Source organism: Delphinus delphis, chromosome X (assembly GCF_949987515.2).
Source record: "Delphinus delphis chromosome X, mDelDel1.2, whole genome shotgun sequence".
Classification (NCBI taxonomy): Eukaryota; Metazoa; Chordata; class Mammalia; order Artiodactyla; family Delphinidae; genus Delphinus; species Delphinus delphis.
The window spans coordinates 120,452,321-120,466,393 of record NC_082704.1 but is presented as its reverse complement, the minus strand read 5'-3'; the positions used below and the strand labels follow the sequence as shown (position 1 = coordinate 120,466,393).

At 47.7% G+C, this 14,073-nt stretch overlaps 1 protein-coding gene across 1 annotated transcript in view; it reads right to left on the bottom strand.

The window, feature by feature from the left end:
* ANOS1 (anosmin 1) overlaps positions 1-14,073 on the bottom strand; it is a 189,769-nt gene that overhangs the window by 105,296 nt on the left and 70,400 nt on the right. The gene's annotated exons all lie outside the window — the stretch shown is intronic.

Sequence of the window (14,073 nt, the reverse complement as noted above, 5' to 3'; positions counted from 1 at the left end):
GAAGAAACATGAACTCAAACATTGCCTGGAAGTTGGGTCTACCTGATGTAGTTTCGTATGTCTTTTCTTACACAAAAAGATCTGGGGAGGGAGGGTGGCTATATACAGATATACAGATTCCCTCTGATTCTGGAAAAAGCCTGTTTTAAAATACCCCATAATTTACTTTTTCAAAAGAGGCAAGAATATCCTTAGCTGTATCTAGGCATTTAGCCTTATGGGAGTCTTTACCTGGGGGAGAAGAGCCGTAGCATGAAGTATGTCTATCATAGACTCTACTCTTCAAAATGGTAACAAAGAGCAAAGGAAAAGCTGCACAGTTCAAGAACAAGAGTAATAAATGCGGGACCATCAAGGAAGACGTGTTCAGGCAGGTGAAGTTCGAATTCTGTGGGCCTAATGATTTTGGAAACTGCCACCAGGATACTGAAGGGCTTTAAGAATGGCTACAATGAAATGACATCACATGTCTCCGCATGAACATAAACGTACAACATAACACCCATCTTGCATCCTTACTTGGCTATGATAACAGCTTTATATCTGTTGTAGATTGCAATTATTAGTAAAGGCTATCCCTCCTCACCCCCCCCCCCCACAAAAAGGGAAAGTCGTGAAGACAGAATCCTATTTTGAGAGAATACGTCAAGCGGCATTTGGAAGCTACTAATGAAACCGAGGTTGAGGGCTTGACCCCCAAATGGCACCATTTGTCACATGCAAAGCAAACTCTCTTCTACCTTCTGAGCAGGCGTCTGCTAAGTAATGTACTGTTCACCTTGTGGAAACAGGCAGGGCTTCTCATCCTCAGCACGCTGGACGCTTGGGACCTTATATCCTTGCCGGGGGCGGCTGAGCCGTGTGCATTGTAGGGTGTTAGCAACATCCTTGACCTCTACCCACTAAAGGCCGGCAACACCTCCAGCCCCACGTAGGAAAACCCAAATACTCAAAATACTGCCGAGTCTCCAACAGAGAACCAATGGGATGCGGTAAGAGCATATGAATAAATAAGTTTAGAGCCATCAGCACCAAGGGGAAAACCATTCAGAGCACGCCCTACTGATTCTGAACAGGAACGCTCACCTCCACACAATATAATCCAGATCGTTAAAGCCAGTGGGTTCAAATAGAAGTAATTCACTGTAACAATTCAAAGGGTAAAAGAAAAGAACAAGGAAAATGAAGAACAATTATAACTAACACTTGAAAATAACTTTAGAGTTTAAAAGTATTTCCGCAGATCAACATTGTTTTGAATAATATTTCTGGGGTACTTTGGACTATTTATGTAAAGAAGTCAAGTCTGTTAGCTTTTCAGTGAACAGAATGTTTCTAGCTAGAGGCTCTTTTAGAGATACTTTCCCTCTTAGCTGTAAGCAGTAAGCAAAGAGAGTTACTATGTTCAACCCTGAGAATAGACCTAAGATTTCCAGGAAGATGAGGGACAGAGAGAAAAAGTGAATCGTTACATTATTGAAATTCCCTCATTATACTCTCTTCAGCCAAACCAGCACCTTAAACTCACACATTTTAATTGTACCTCATTTAGTCACTCTGCTCTGTTCCACTCAGCCGCCTACTTGAGGGCAACAAACATCATCAAAACTTCCCATTTCCACTAAGCATTCAAGACCTGGCGAAGTTCATTAAACTGTAATGATGTTATAAATTGTTAGATGAGTCAATTAAAATCATGCTTCTCTTGGGCTTCCCTGGTGGCACAGTAGTTGACAGTCCGCCTGCCGATGCAGGGGACACGGGTTCGTGCCCCGGTCCGGGAAGATCCCACATGCCGCGGAGTGGCTGGGCCCGTGAGCCATGGCCACTGAGCCTGCGCGTCCGGAGCCTGTGCTCCGCAACGGGAGAGGCCACAGCAGTGAGAGGCCCGCGTACCGCAAAAAAATAAAAAATAAAAAATAAAAAAATAATAATAATAATGCTTCTCAGGTTAATCTTCATAGTGTAAAATAATTTATATGTTTCTTATAAAGTGGACCAATACGATATATTAAAACCGAATCATTATATAAAGATAATTTCATTGCAAAGGGAACAAATTTAATGAGGTCAAGTAAATGCTAAAAGAAAGCACCAATAAGCATTCACACTCAGTTACTATTGGCCATAATTCTGGAGCCTAAAAGAAGCAAAGGGATTCAAAAGCGGGCCCATTTTTTCTCATTTTGTTATAGCTAATCCAGGTTGAAGAACAACAATTCTTTAACACATGTTAACTTTATACCCTTTATACTTTCAGTATATATTGTCACTTCATAAAATTAAAGAAGCACAGAAATTTGTTACTCATATTAAGCAACAATACTGTATTTAAAATGCTCCTATGAGTCTCTAAGAGAACCAGTTACTAAACTGTCAGTTTTAACACACATGCTTATTTACTTATTAATTTACTTTCCAGATAGGTTACTAAATAGCCAATGTTAACACATACGCTCATTTAATTAAATTTTTAAAAATTAATAGCCTGTTTTAATATATACTTATAGACATATGGACATATGGTATTCTAAAGGACGCTACACAGAACCAGGTGCACTCTAGATGTTTAATGAATGAACACTGAACCCATGACTGAACATTGCCTTAAATCTCCTTTCTTTAATATAAAGAACCAAGCAGGGAATGGCAGTGTGCCAAGCCAGCAATTCCTTTCTCACCAGACCGTCCATTAAAGTAGTTCCAATAGAGAAAGGTTTAAGGATGTGAAAATCCACTAGAAAAACGCTACACTACTCTAGCCTACGTCTCTCCCAGGAATGACACCTGAATTCCCTGAGTACCCCAGGTATCTCTAAAGGGGTTCATCCTTAACTCCAAGACACCTCATGAAATGCAAAATCAAAACGATCCCAACATCTCTGATGGTAAGAGGTATACAGGGATGGAATTGTTGAGACCAGACGTGAGATGGAGAAAACAAAATATAAGACTCCACAAATCCTGAGACTTATCCAGAAGCGTCTAAAGGGTGTGCCACTCTTCTGCTGAGAACTTTATGGCCCAGGGAGTTGACATATGTGACTAACATCGTCTCATGAGAAAACCAGGACTTGAAGACCCATCTCCTCACCTCCCCGCCAGCCCCCCATCATGCCCCCAGCACTCACTCACCCAGTGGTCACAGCATCTTCCTGAGCCACGGAGAACGGCTACCACCACATCCTTCACTATATTTTCTGCCATAGCCCCATCACCGTCTTTTCTTATGCTCACGAGGACGAGATTTTTGTCTCTGTCCTCAGGGATACTCTGCATGGGCAGGAGGTACACTCCACGAATGAAGACAGCAGTCAAATTCCAGCGCCCCCAATCTCCACAGGACCAAGTCCTATAATTTAAAATTTCTCACGAACAGGAACTGTCATCTCACGTTTCACCAGCACCAAGTGGAGCTCCCACAAGTACCAGCTACTTCCGAGGTACACCTTCCGGGGGCAGCAGGTGGCCGAGCCCTCCCTGCCTGGGTGCTGAAGTGAATTTCACAGGATGTTCCCCAAGTTGAAAGCTCATGGTTCCTCACTCCATATGAGCCCCCTCCAAGGCGCTGGAAGAAGTCTTTGCTATGTGTCCACATATAAAATCTGCAAAATTAACATATCTTCATTCGTTTTTCTTAACTATGTAAGCTTCCATTCCACACACCTCCACTGTGTGATGGGGACATGCTTCATTTTTGGCAAAGGGTTGGCTGGTATTAGTTTGATCTGCTGCCCGTGATAGCTGCCTGGGGGACCTGCCACCATGCCCTTGTGGGGACTGCAGTGTTTTCCAGAGTTCTCCAGGGTCTCTCCTGGGTGTGAAATTGTTGCCTCAGAATATGCCTATGACCCTGTCTGCTGATGCACTTTCCATCTGCCCTTTGCGAGAACATCCCCAAGGGTTCCTGGACCATCAGGAAAAGGCATGTGGGAATCAGAGTGTCAAGTCAGTGCTACTTGTAAAAAGAGAACAGCACTGTTACAATTCAGAGAGAACCAGAAGATGGGGTAAACAGAACGACTGTGGGAATTACCAAAAAGGAGACAGCCAACAAGAGAGGATGGAAGATACCCTCCTATGAGATACAGTCTGAAAAAGAGGTGCAGGCTGATGATGAAGACTGTCACCCTCACAGGAGGCTGTCCTTTTAACCACACTGCCGAATCCAAGTAACAGGAGAGGTGTAGACCCGGGGTGTGGGGGGGGATCCAATTTGTAGTCACAGAGGGAGGACTGAGTGGAAACTATGTGAAAAGGAGTCAAGGCTTAACAGAACTAGTTTATCAATGAGAGACATTTCAAAGCCTTAAAAGGAAAATTACTAATGACCATTGCTAATTAACCATTCCACAGATTCTCATGCAAATGTCCTCTGGGTGGCTTTGATCCACACTGACACCTGAAAGAAAGCACACAGCGTCTCCAGACTGGACAGATGATTGGGAAGAAATGGCCTGGCCGGGACACAGAGCCCTGTGCCGCATACCCTGGAAACACCGGGGCTGCTGGCTCGGGGCGGCCAGGCACGCAGGTCCCTCCCAGCCTACCGGAGGGACTCAGAGATGCTCCAAGGTGGCCCGCCACCTCTCAAACCGCAAAACACGCGGCCTGCTCAAAAGCAGGTGGCCTTCTCATGCCCTCTGTCTTCAAGCCAATGCAAATCGCCTCCCAGAGCCCTCCAGTACTACCCTTTGCGTGAAAAGGAGCACAGAATACGTTAAGGCCTTGAACAACAGGGGAGAAAATGTTAAATAAAATTAGCCAGAGATTAGCAAAGTCACGGAACTGTAGGGGGAAGAGAAGATGACTCGGGAGGGATTAAAGAGAAAACCTTTCTCAGAACGATATTCTCATCTAATAGGTGACCAAGTGTCATCACTTTTATGTGATTTAGAACAGGAGTGTCTGAGGGATGGGCCTCTGATTTGTGGAATACTAAAGCGGGTGCACTAGAAACGATTTAAAATGATGTTAAATCAAGAAACAATTGCCCCAATTGAGATTTCTGCACTGGCTTCCACAAGGTCACACGATAAAACACTTCAGAGTGGAAAACGGCACATACAAAACGCGACAGATTGCTGCCACGTTTTTACCTATGTGAAATCAACTCCTGTCAAACCAGTAGTTTAGCTGAAATTGCATTTACGGTCCTAAAGCTCCCATCGTAATTAGTGAGCAAAGGGATCAGAGGTCCTGGGTCAGGTTGAAACTTCCCCGGGGGACACTTCAGACAGCAGCCACAGAGAATGCGGAGGTCACCAGCAACGACTAGGGGTACATTGAGGCCTTGGGTTTTGTTCTTAGAAATAATTTTAAATGATATACATATTCATAAAAATAGAAAAATGACCTAAATTGGAAGCTAATGAGAAGAAATGAGGTCATGAAGTGGAATCAATAATCTGATACCAAATGACACCCTCCAAAGGCCTTAACACTCACTGAACAGAGGCCACAAATACTGGGCTCAGCTTTCGATGACCCAACAGGGAAAGGAGACCTTGACCAGTCCACATATGCATGGTTCACATATGGTTCACATATGTAGAAGGCAGAAGTAAGGAAGTAGGCTGCGGGAACAATTACTGCCGATACAAATACTAAGAAGGTTCTGCTGAGGTTCAGGAATAGCGCCTTCTGGTAACAGAACATATGCCAGAACATATGCCACTAGGAGCGACGCTGGGGGTGTCCTAGAGCCCTTGCTCACAGCCTGTGTCACCGCAGGGTAGCATCTCTCCAGAGCAAAGTCAGGATCCTCCATTCCACAGGGTCCGGCCAACTGTGTGAGCACAGCCAGTCCTCTGTCCGAGTGAACGAAGCCCGTCTTCATTCCATTTAACTCATATCACTCACCCTAACATTTGTTGCTTTCATGCTCACTTTTGTCACGTGCTCACCTCTTCACTGGACGTGTTCTGGGTTTGGTGATTTTGAGGAACAGAGAAGAAGCAAAGCTCGTCGTACAGCTGTGCCTGAACAAGCCTATGTGAACCCACCATCCCTTGGCTGGGCTGCTCTCCCGGGTGGAAAGGAAGTGCCCAGATGGTGAATGCGTGGTGTCCACCCCAGCAGGGGAAGTCGCCCCTCCATCCCTGGAGTCGTCCTGGACATCTCGTTCTCTCATCTCCCAACTGCAATCCATCCACCATCTCAGGTCTTGGCGGCTCCACCTTCAAAATCCTTCCCCAACACCTACGCTCTCTCTCACTTCCTCCAGATGTGCAGATACGAAAGGCCTTTAGCAGGAACCTTCTGCACAATAAACACACCTTCCCCAAACTCCACCTTCCCCTAATCTGCCTTCAGTTTTCTCCCTTGCTCTCCTTGCCAACCACAGTATTTAGATTTGCTTCTTGTGTTTCTTGTTTCTCTTCTGCACTAGAAGGTCCCCCATGAGGACGTGGAACGTGTCCACCCTTTCATTCTAGAATCACTAGAGTCCCTCACAGTCTTTGGCACTCAATAAACATTCCATGTACGAGTGAAGAATAAACCAGACTGACACGCAGCTCCAGATACGAAGCAACGTCTTTGTTTTCCAGCTGAACTGCAGTTGAGTACCAAGCATGGTGCCAGGCGCTGAGGATTCAGTGGTGACGAAAACAGACATGGCTGTAGCTTCCAGGGAACTTTTCAGCTAAACCCCTTGGCACTGGCCCTGAGTGGGATGAAATTAATGGCTCTGCATTTCAGCTTCAGCGTCAGACACTGTCCCTGCTCTAACTTCCAAGGCCAAGCCGTCCAGCCCCAGAGCTGACACCTCTTTTGCCAGCCATGCCCCCTTGAAACTGGACCTGGTGTTTTCTCCCCATCGGTCTGCATCAGGAGGGCAGAGTCTATCGGTACAGGACGTCAGTATTAGCATTTGGATATTTACGAAGAGCATTCAATAAAATTGAATACAAACCCCCTGCCCCCCAAAAAAAGAAACCTGTGCTCTGCTAGTAGGAAATATAACACCATAAAAGAAACAATAAACTGTGGTCTTGGTGAAGGTCTGTCTCTACTCCATCTGCCCAAGAGCAACAAAATATATTTCTGGTCTTTTGCTAAAAATTCACCGTGCTGTGGCCTAAAAAAAAAAGTCTGGGGCTTCCCTGGTGGCACAGTGGTTAAGAGTCCACCTGCCAATGCAGGGGACACGGTTCGAGCCCGGTCCGGGAAGATCCCACATGCCGCGAAGCAACTAGGCCCATGTGCCACAACTACTGAGCCTGCGTTCTAGAGCCCGCGAGCTACAACTACTGAGCCCACGTGCCACAACTACTGAGGCTGTGCTCTAGAGCCCACGAGCCACAACTACTGAGCCCACATGCCATGAATACTGAACCCGGCACGCCTAGAGCCCGTGCTCAGCAACGAGAAGCCACTGCAATGAGGAACCTGCGCACCACAACCAAGAGTGGCCCCTGCTCACCCCAGCCAGAGGAAGCCCTGCTCAGCAGTGAAGACCCAACGCGGTGAAAAATTAATTAATTAATTAATTTTAAAAAGTCCATGTTCAGCAAACAAGATTTTACATTCCTTGATTCTTGCTTTTTATATCCATTTAATTCATCCAATATAGGAACTGTAGCAGATTTTTAAGAACTGAACATAAAGAGCCTTTAACTTACGTCCAACAGCAAAACTTAGCCCAGGGCCTGCTCTGGGATCTCTGTCCCATGGCTACAGTGCTCACTACATGGTGCTGACATGATCTACCTCTCTGTTTACCTCCCTAGAATCGTCGATAAGCTCCTTAAATCAGGGGCTGTGTGTGTCATCCAGGGTTTGGCCAGCTAAGGCCAAACCAGCCTGACTCCTGTTTCTGTACAGCCCACAATCTAACCATGATTTTTAAATTTTTAAATGGTGGAAACAAATCAAAAGAAGAATAAGAGTTTCATAGTATGTGACAATTACATGAAAATCAAATGTCAATGTCCAAAACCAAGGTCTGGTTGGCACACACGCCCATTCACTGATCTACTTGTCCACAGCTGCTTCCAGGCAGGCAGGGTCGAGCAACTGGAACAGGGCACTCAGCCCCACAAAGCCCCACAGCCTTGGTATCTGGCCCTTTAAAGAAAACTTGCCAAGGCCTGTTCTATCAATAGTTTATCAGTCCTCCCCACAGTACAGCAGGGCCCTGGAACACAGAGGGGCCTCCGCACACCTGTATCAAATTCAAATCAGCAGAATTCTGACCTTTGGAAAGAATCTGAGACCTCAAAATTGTTTTCTTTTATCTCGTAAAGTACCTTCAATAGCATCAGCAGGTACTCTGGCGGGTACAAAGCAAGCTTATCGCTTGTAGGAAGCTCCCCAGCCAGGATGAAGGAGAGAAGGTGGTTTTATCCAAGGCGGCAGCTCAGTCCAGCAACACCAGCGGAGTCAGAACTGGAAAGCAGGCCCCTCGCTCCCCAGAATCTGAGATCCAAGGCTCCTGCCTTAGGTTCCCCCAGCTTCACGCTGAGGGAGCTGCGTGGTGAGGAAGGTGGCCTCCCTCAGAGAGGTGCGGCCTTGGTCCTCTAGCTCCCGGGAGGTGACCCGTCCTCTAAACCCCTGGAATTTCCTGAGTGGTGGGAGTCCCATTCTTATTCATGGAGAGTTTAACTGATGAGATGACTGACTGGTGGCGGGCCGCCTGGTACACGCCCAACCTCCGGGGAGGTCAGCGGGGCACCTGGAGATGGAGGTACGTGGCAGCGACTCAATCAACCATGCCCACTGCTGAAGCCCTGAGAAAACACTCTGGGCACCGAAGCGCAGGTGAGCTTCAGGCTTGGCCATGTTCGGTGCGTACGTAGTGCCACACGGGGACGCCGGGAAGGAAAAGCTCTGTTTGGAACCCTCCCAGACGCTGCCCTGTGCGTCTCTTCCTCTGACTGGTTCACAATTGCATCCTCTCCCTGGAATAAACATGAACCATCGAATTCTGCATCTTTTCAGTGAATTTTCCAACCTAAGGGTGGTCTGCGGAACCTTTGAACTTATAGTCGGTGGCAGACGAGCAGGACATACGTGACAGTCAGGAGGACTGTGTCTGTCACCTCCCGCTCTGGAGAAGTCCTGGTCAGCGCGCTCCTAGGACGGGGGTGGGGGGGGGGCAGGGGAGCGAGGCAGGTGAGGGCGGGACCCAGAATGCACTCACGCAGAGCTTCTGCTCCGAGCACCTGGGGCTCTGCGGCCCTGGGGACCACTGCGGGCTGTTCTCCCACCCCAGTGACAGGGAAGCCCAGGTACTTATCGTCCACCACCTCCCGGCGTCAGGGCTTGGGGGCTGCTCTCAGGGCGGCAACTCCCAGCCCTCCCGGCCGTCCCTCAGGTGGCTGAGGGCAGGGTCCCCCCTGTGTCCAGGCTCCCAGGCAGAGTGACATACACATGCAGAAGCAGCCGTGGGTGTGAGGGGATCAGCCAGCGCCACAGAGGGGACACAGGAGACCCCATCTGCATCTGGCCTGGTCGGCTCTATTTCCTCCAGTGAGCCTGGTGCACCTGGCTTTCTTGTAGCCGCGGTTCACCTCCCAGGAACACAGACACGCCCGCCACCTCCCACCCTCCCAGTTGGCCGGCTCATCCTCCAGAGTCAGCTCAGCTCGTGTCGTCCCAGGGCCTGGGGGCCTTGTCTTATTTGCCCTATCCACTCACAGCACTTCTCAAGTTCTGTTACCATTTCCTCTTTATCGTCTGTTTTCCCCCCATAAGATTTGACTTGTCCGCTTTATCCCCAGAGACTAAGATATTTAGTCATTGTTCAGTGAATATCTGTTGATATTATGAATGAAGGACTTTATTCTGGGAATAATGGTATGAACTGATTTAAAACTTGGTCTCAGGAGCACTGTCATTTTAGAAGGGATCCCAAGAAACTCTAGTGGAAGAACTGCAGGCAGGATGCAATCTCCTTGAAGGAGGGCAGCTTGGAAAATATCTTCACAGGCCCTCAGCTTACACGCCCTGGATGTCCACCTCTTCTGCTCTTGATTTGCAGGTAAAAGGCACGTACCAGAACACCGTGGAAAACAAGGAGGTATGTCTACCTTAACCCACAGCATGTCACAATCTTGTTGCATATACGCACTGTGCTTCACACTTCGGATGCATGGACACGCTAGAGGAGATGGGGAGCCCTGTCCACAGGATGGGGAGCCCTGTCCACAGTAGGGCCTCACTGTACATTTAGCAAAACAGAAAGCACTTCAACGGCCCAGACAGTGATGCATGCCGGGGCAGACCAGGAAGGTGAACAGCAGGCAGAGGAGACAAGAGGAATCCAGCCCTACCTATTAAAGGCAGCTCTCAATAATACGCTAAAGGTTGCAGCAAGAGACCGATCAACCAGGTAAGAAAGTGTAAGGATCTAGGTAGATGTATCGTTTGCTAGGGCTCTCGTGATACAGTACCAGAGACCAGGGGCTTAACCACAGAAATTCACTGCCTCACAGTTCCAGAGGCTGGAAGTTTGACATCAAGGTGTCACCAGGGTGGGATTCTCCTGAGGCCTCTCTCCCGGGCGTGTAGATGGCTGTCTTCTCCCTGTGTCCTCACGTGGTCGTCCCTCTCTGTGTCTGTGCCCTGATCACCTCTTCCCATAAGGTCACCAGTCCTACTGGACTAGCACCCACCCTAATGACCTCACTCTACCTCAGTTCCCTCTCTAAAGGCTGCATCTCCAACTACTCACATTCTGAGGTTCTGGGGCTCAGGACTTCAACATATAAAGCGGGAGAGAGGAGACACGGTTCAGCCCACAATGGTAGACTTGTGGGAATTCTACTGCTTGTTTGATTTTTATAAAGGATTGGCTCTGACCGCAATTCAAAAAGCTGGTGCTAACCAAGGGTGCCTGCTGCCACAGTAAAAATAATAAAGACCGCCGCTCCTGGGCTCCCGGTGTGGCCAGCGGTCCCGATGGTGTGGGACTGTCCCATCACACACACGACTGGCATTCATCACCATTAGCAGTTCTCCTCCCAGAGCTCGAGAGGCAGCACGTCCACGCCTCAGCCGGCCCTTCTGCAGTGCTCAGGCTCTGGTTTTCTTTCACAAGGTAAATAAAAATTCACGAGTCCACACCGAGAACACAAACACAAATACGAAAAGTAAATTCTTCCTTAAAACGGGATGCAAATTAATAAACGCAGGAGGAAAGAGGAACCCGGTGGTTCCCAGAGCTGTCCCAGACAGAGCTGTGCTTGAGACGTGAGCTAGTCCCAGCCCAGGCGCCAGAATCACCAGCAAAAAGGTTCCACTGGTACCAAAGGGCTTCCCAGTCCTAGAAAAAAATACAGGAAGCAAATGCTCAGATGTGAGTAGTGGAACCAGGGGCGACGTTTGTTCCTCCCCATTCGCATTCTCTACGTGTTTTTGAAGGGGTGTATGTTGCCTTCAACATGGAAGCAGCATTTTTATACTAGGCACTCACTAAGACAACTGTTGAAGTCTAAAATATCAAATTTTTTCCTTCTTAAAACTACTCGATAAGGATGTAGATGCTTCAGGTGCTGACATGTTGGGGATCCAGATGATGTAAATATTTTAAAAAATTCTCCTCTTGGATAAGTGACTATTGAGAAATAAAGCGGTCACTTAATTTGACCTTCAAAATATTATAGCAGGTAACTGTGGCAGTATTTACCATGCTCACTCTGGCGAAGTGAAGAACTTTTTTTTTTTTTTTTGCGGTATGTGGGCCTCTCACTGTTGTGGCCTCTCCCGTTGCGGAGCACAGGCTCCGGACGCACAGGCTCAGCGGCCATGGCTCACGGGCCCAGCCGCTCCGCGGCATGTGGGATCCTCCCACACCGGGGCACGAGCCCGTGTCCCCTGCATCAGCAGGCGGACTCCCAACCACTGCGCCACCAGGGAAGCCCGTGAACAACTTTTGATGATATTCTTTGAAATTAAAAATACTGACATTTCTTCAGTCTAACTCATACACACTCCACAAAGAAAAGAAAAGAAAAGAAAAGAAAAAGAAGAGGGAAGGGAAGGGAAGGGAAGGGGTCTCGTATCTCCAGCTTATTGTGTAATCTCTGTCACACATGCACCAGTATGAAGAATCTCCTCGTTCACACTTCACAACTTTGAAAGATTAACATGCTGATACAGGGAATCGAAGGCAACAGGAAACAGTGCTCAGTGTTCACTACTAACAATTCAGGGATCCCCAAACCAGTAATAGGTTATCTTTTCCTATATCATAGGTGTTGTAACAAGAAATTAAATAATGTTGCTACTGTGAGCTGAAGGGAAGTTTACACACACACAAAATGGAGTCAGAAAATTTGCAAAATTGTGATGTTTTTAAGTTTTAACTTTTAACGTGTTGACGCATCATTATAGCTGGTTACAGAGGAACTTAATTTAGAATTCAGGAGTGCATGGGCTGGTGTCTATGACACGGTGAGAACCTCGAGAGGAAATGCTCTACATCCTGCAGTGGCCGAGAAGTAAAAACAGACAAACTGGTTTTGTACTAAATGAAACGGTGGCATCTGTCCAAAACGTGGAGATTTACATCGCTTGTGATAAGTGCCCTTTAATTCCATATTTCCTCCCAGCCTCCAGACTTCTTGATAACTGGAAAATTCGACTCTCCTTATGAGCCCTGGGATGAGGGCCAGGGATGCCCAAGAGCTGACAGCATCACCCACGCCAGCAATCCACCCTCCTGCTACCCACCCCGAACAAGCACATCAAGTGCCCACGGCGGAACCACCTGGGAGAAAACACATCCCGCTCCAGGCCAGACTCGTGAAGAGAACGGAAACCCCAGCCATCACCCACAGCCTTGGGCTGAATAGTACAAAACTGTATGGGAATTATAAACTCTGTCCATATTCTTTCACCCAGCCCTACCCCATCAGACGCTCAGAGTTGCTGACACTTTTCCTCAAAATTCTAAGACATCGCTAAGAAAATTCAAGTCTAAAATGAAGAGAAAAATGAGTTTACATTTGCTTTTTATAAGAGATTCAAGCCTTCCTGATATTGCACAAATGAAATTCTTCCCTAATTTCATGCAAGTTTTAGAACTTAATCTTAGAGGTCAAACCCAGGAGAGTATCTCATGAAAACCCTTCAGTTCTCAAGCAGAAGATCCGAGTTCCAGAGAATAAACACTACCGTGGGACCTGGCTTACCCAGCAGGCAGGGGACCCAGGGGATCATGGGTCACTGTCATTGTCCACTTAACTCCACTGTGAAGTTTATCTGATATCACACATCATCAGGGAGATGGAGGGTTTCTTTTGGGGAGGGGGGAGCAATTTAAGGAATTTAGTTGCCAAAGACCAGAAAGGACCACTCTCTTTCAGGTAGGCTCTCCCCCAAATCCCGCCTGGGTCAGGAGGGCGAGACTGCAGCTGTGCAGAAGCAGCAGCGGGTGGAAGCTCAGAGCATGGACTGTGGAGCCAGGTGTCCCGGGTTCAAACCTGTCTCCTCCAGATGCTCCACGTGTAGAATCAGGGAAGGAAGAGAAGCTACTTCATGGGCCTGCAATGGGTTCCGCGTCAGTTAATACCTGCAAAGTGCTTCCAACTGCCTGGAGCACATAAGGTCCATTCAATTACAACAGCAGCTATGAAAACCTCTATGTCCACAGCAGCGGGGTCAGTATTACAGTATAAACCAAAGTGCGTGGAGCCAGTTTCCAAAACAACGCTGACCCAGGAAAGCCAGGTCAACTTTGTGGGAGCCGTAACCTTCCCCTGTCCTACCCGTAACGCAATGGCTGGAATCAACAACTATGGTCCGAAAGCTTTGGGTTGAGTAGGAGGGTCTCAGCATCAAAGGTGTAACAGCAAATCCTTTCCTTGTGGCCGCAATGAAAACCAACAGAAAAGCGAAGTGAGAGTAAAACTCCAAAGCCTCTTAAGAAGACAGTTAAAGGTCGGTGGTCCCAGGAGAGGACGGAGGGAGGGAGGCATGAACAGGTGGAACACAGGGGACTTTCAGGGCAGTGAGACTACTCCGCATGACACTGAAATTGTGCATACATGGCATTACATGTTTGTCAAAACCCACAGAAGGCACACCATTAATGAAACGGAGCAGGACCCTATGGTCCTTCCCCCC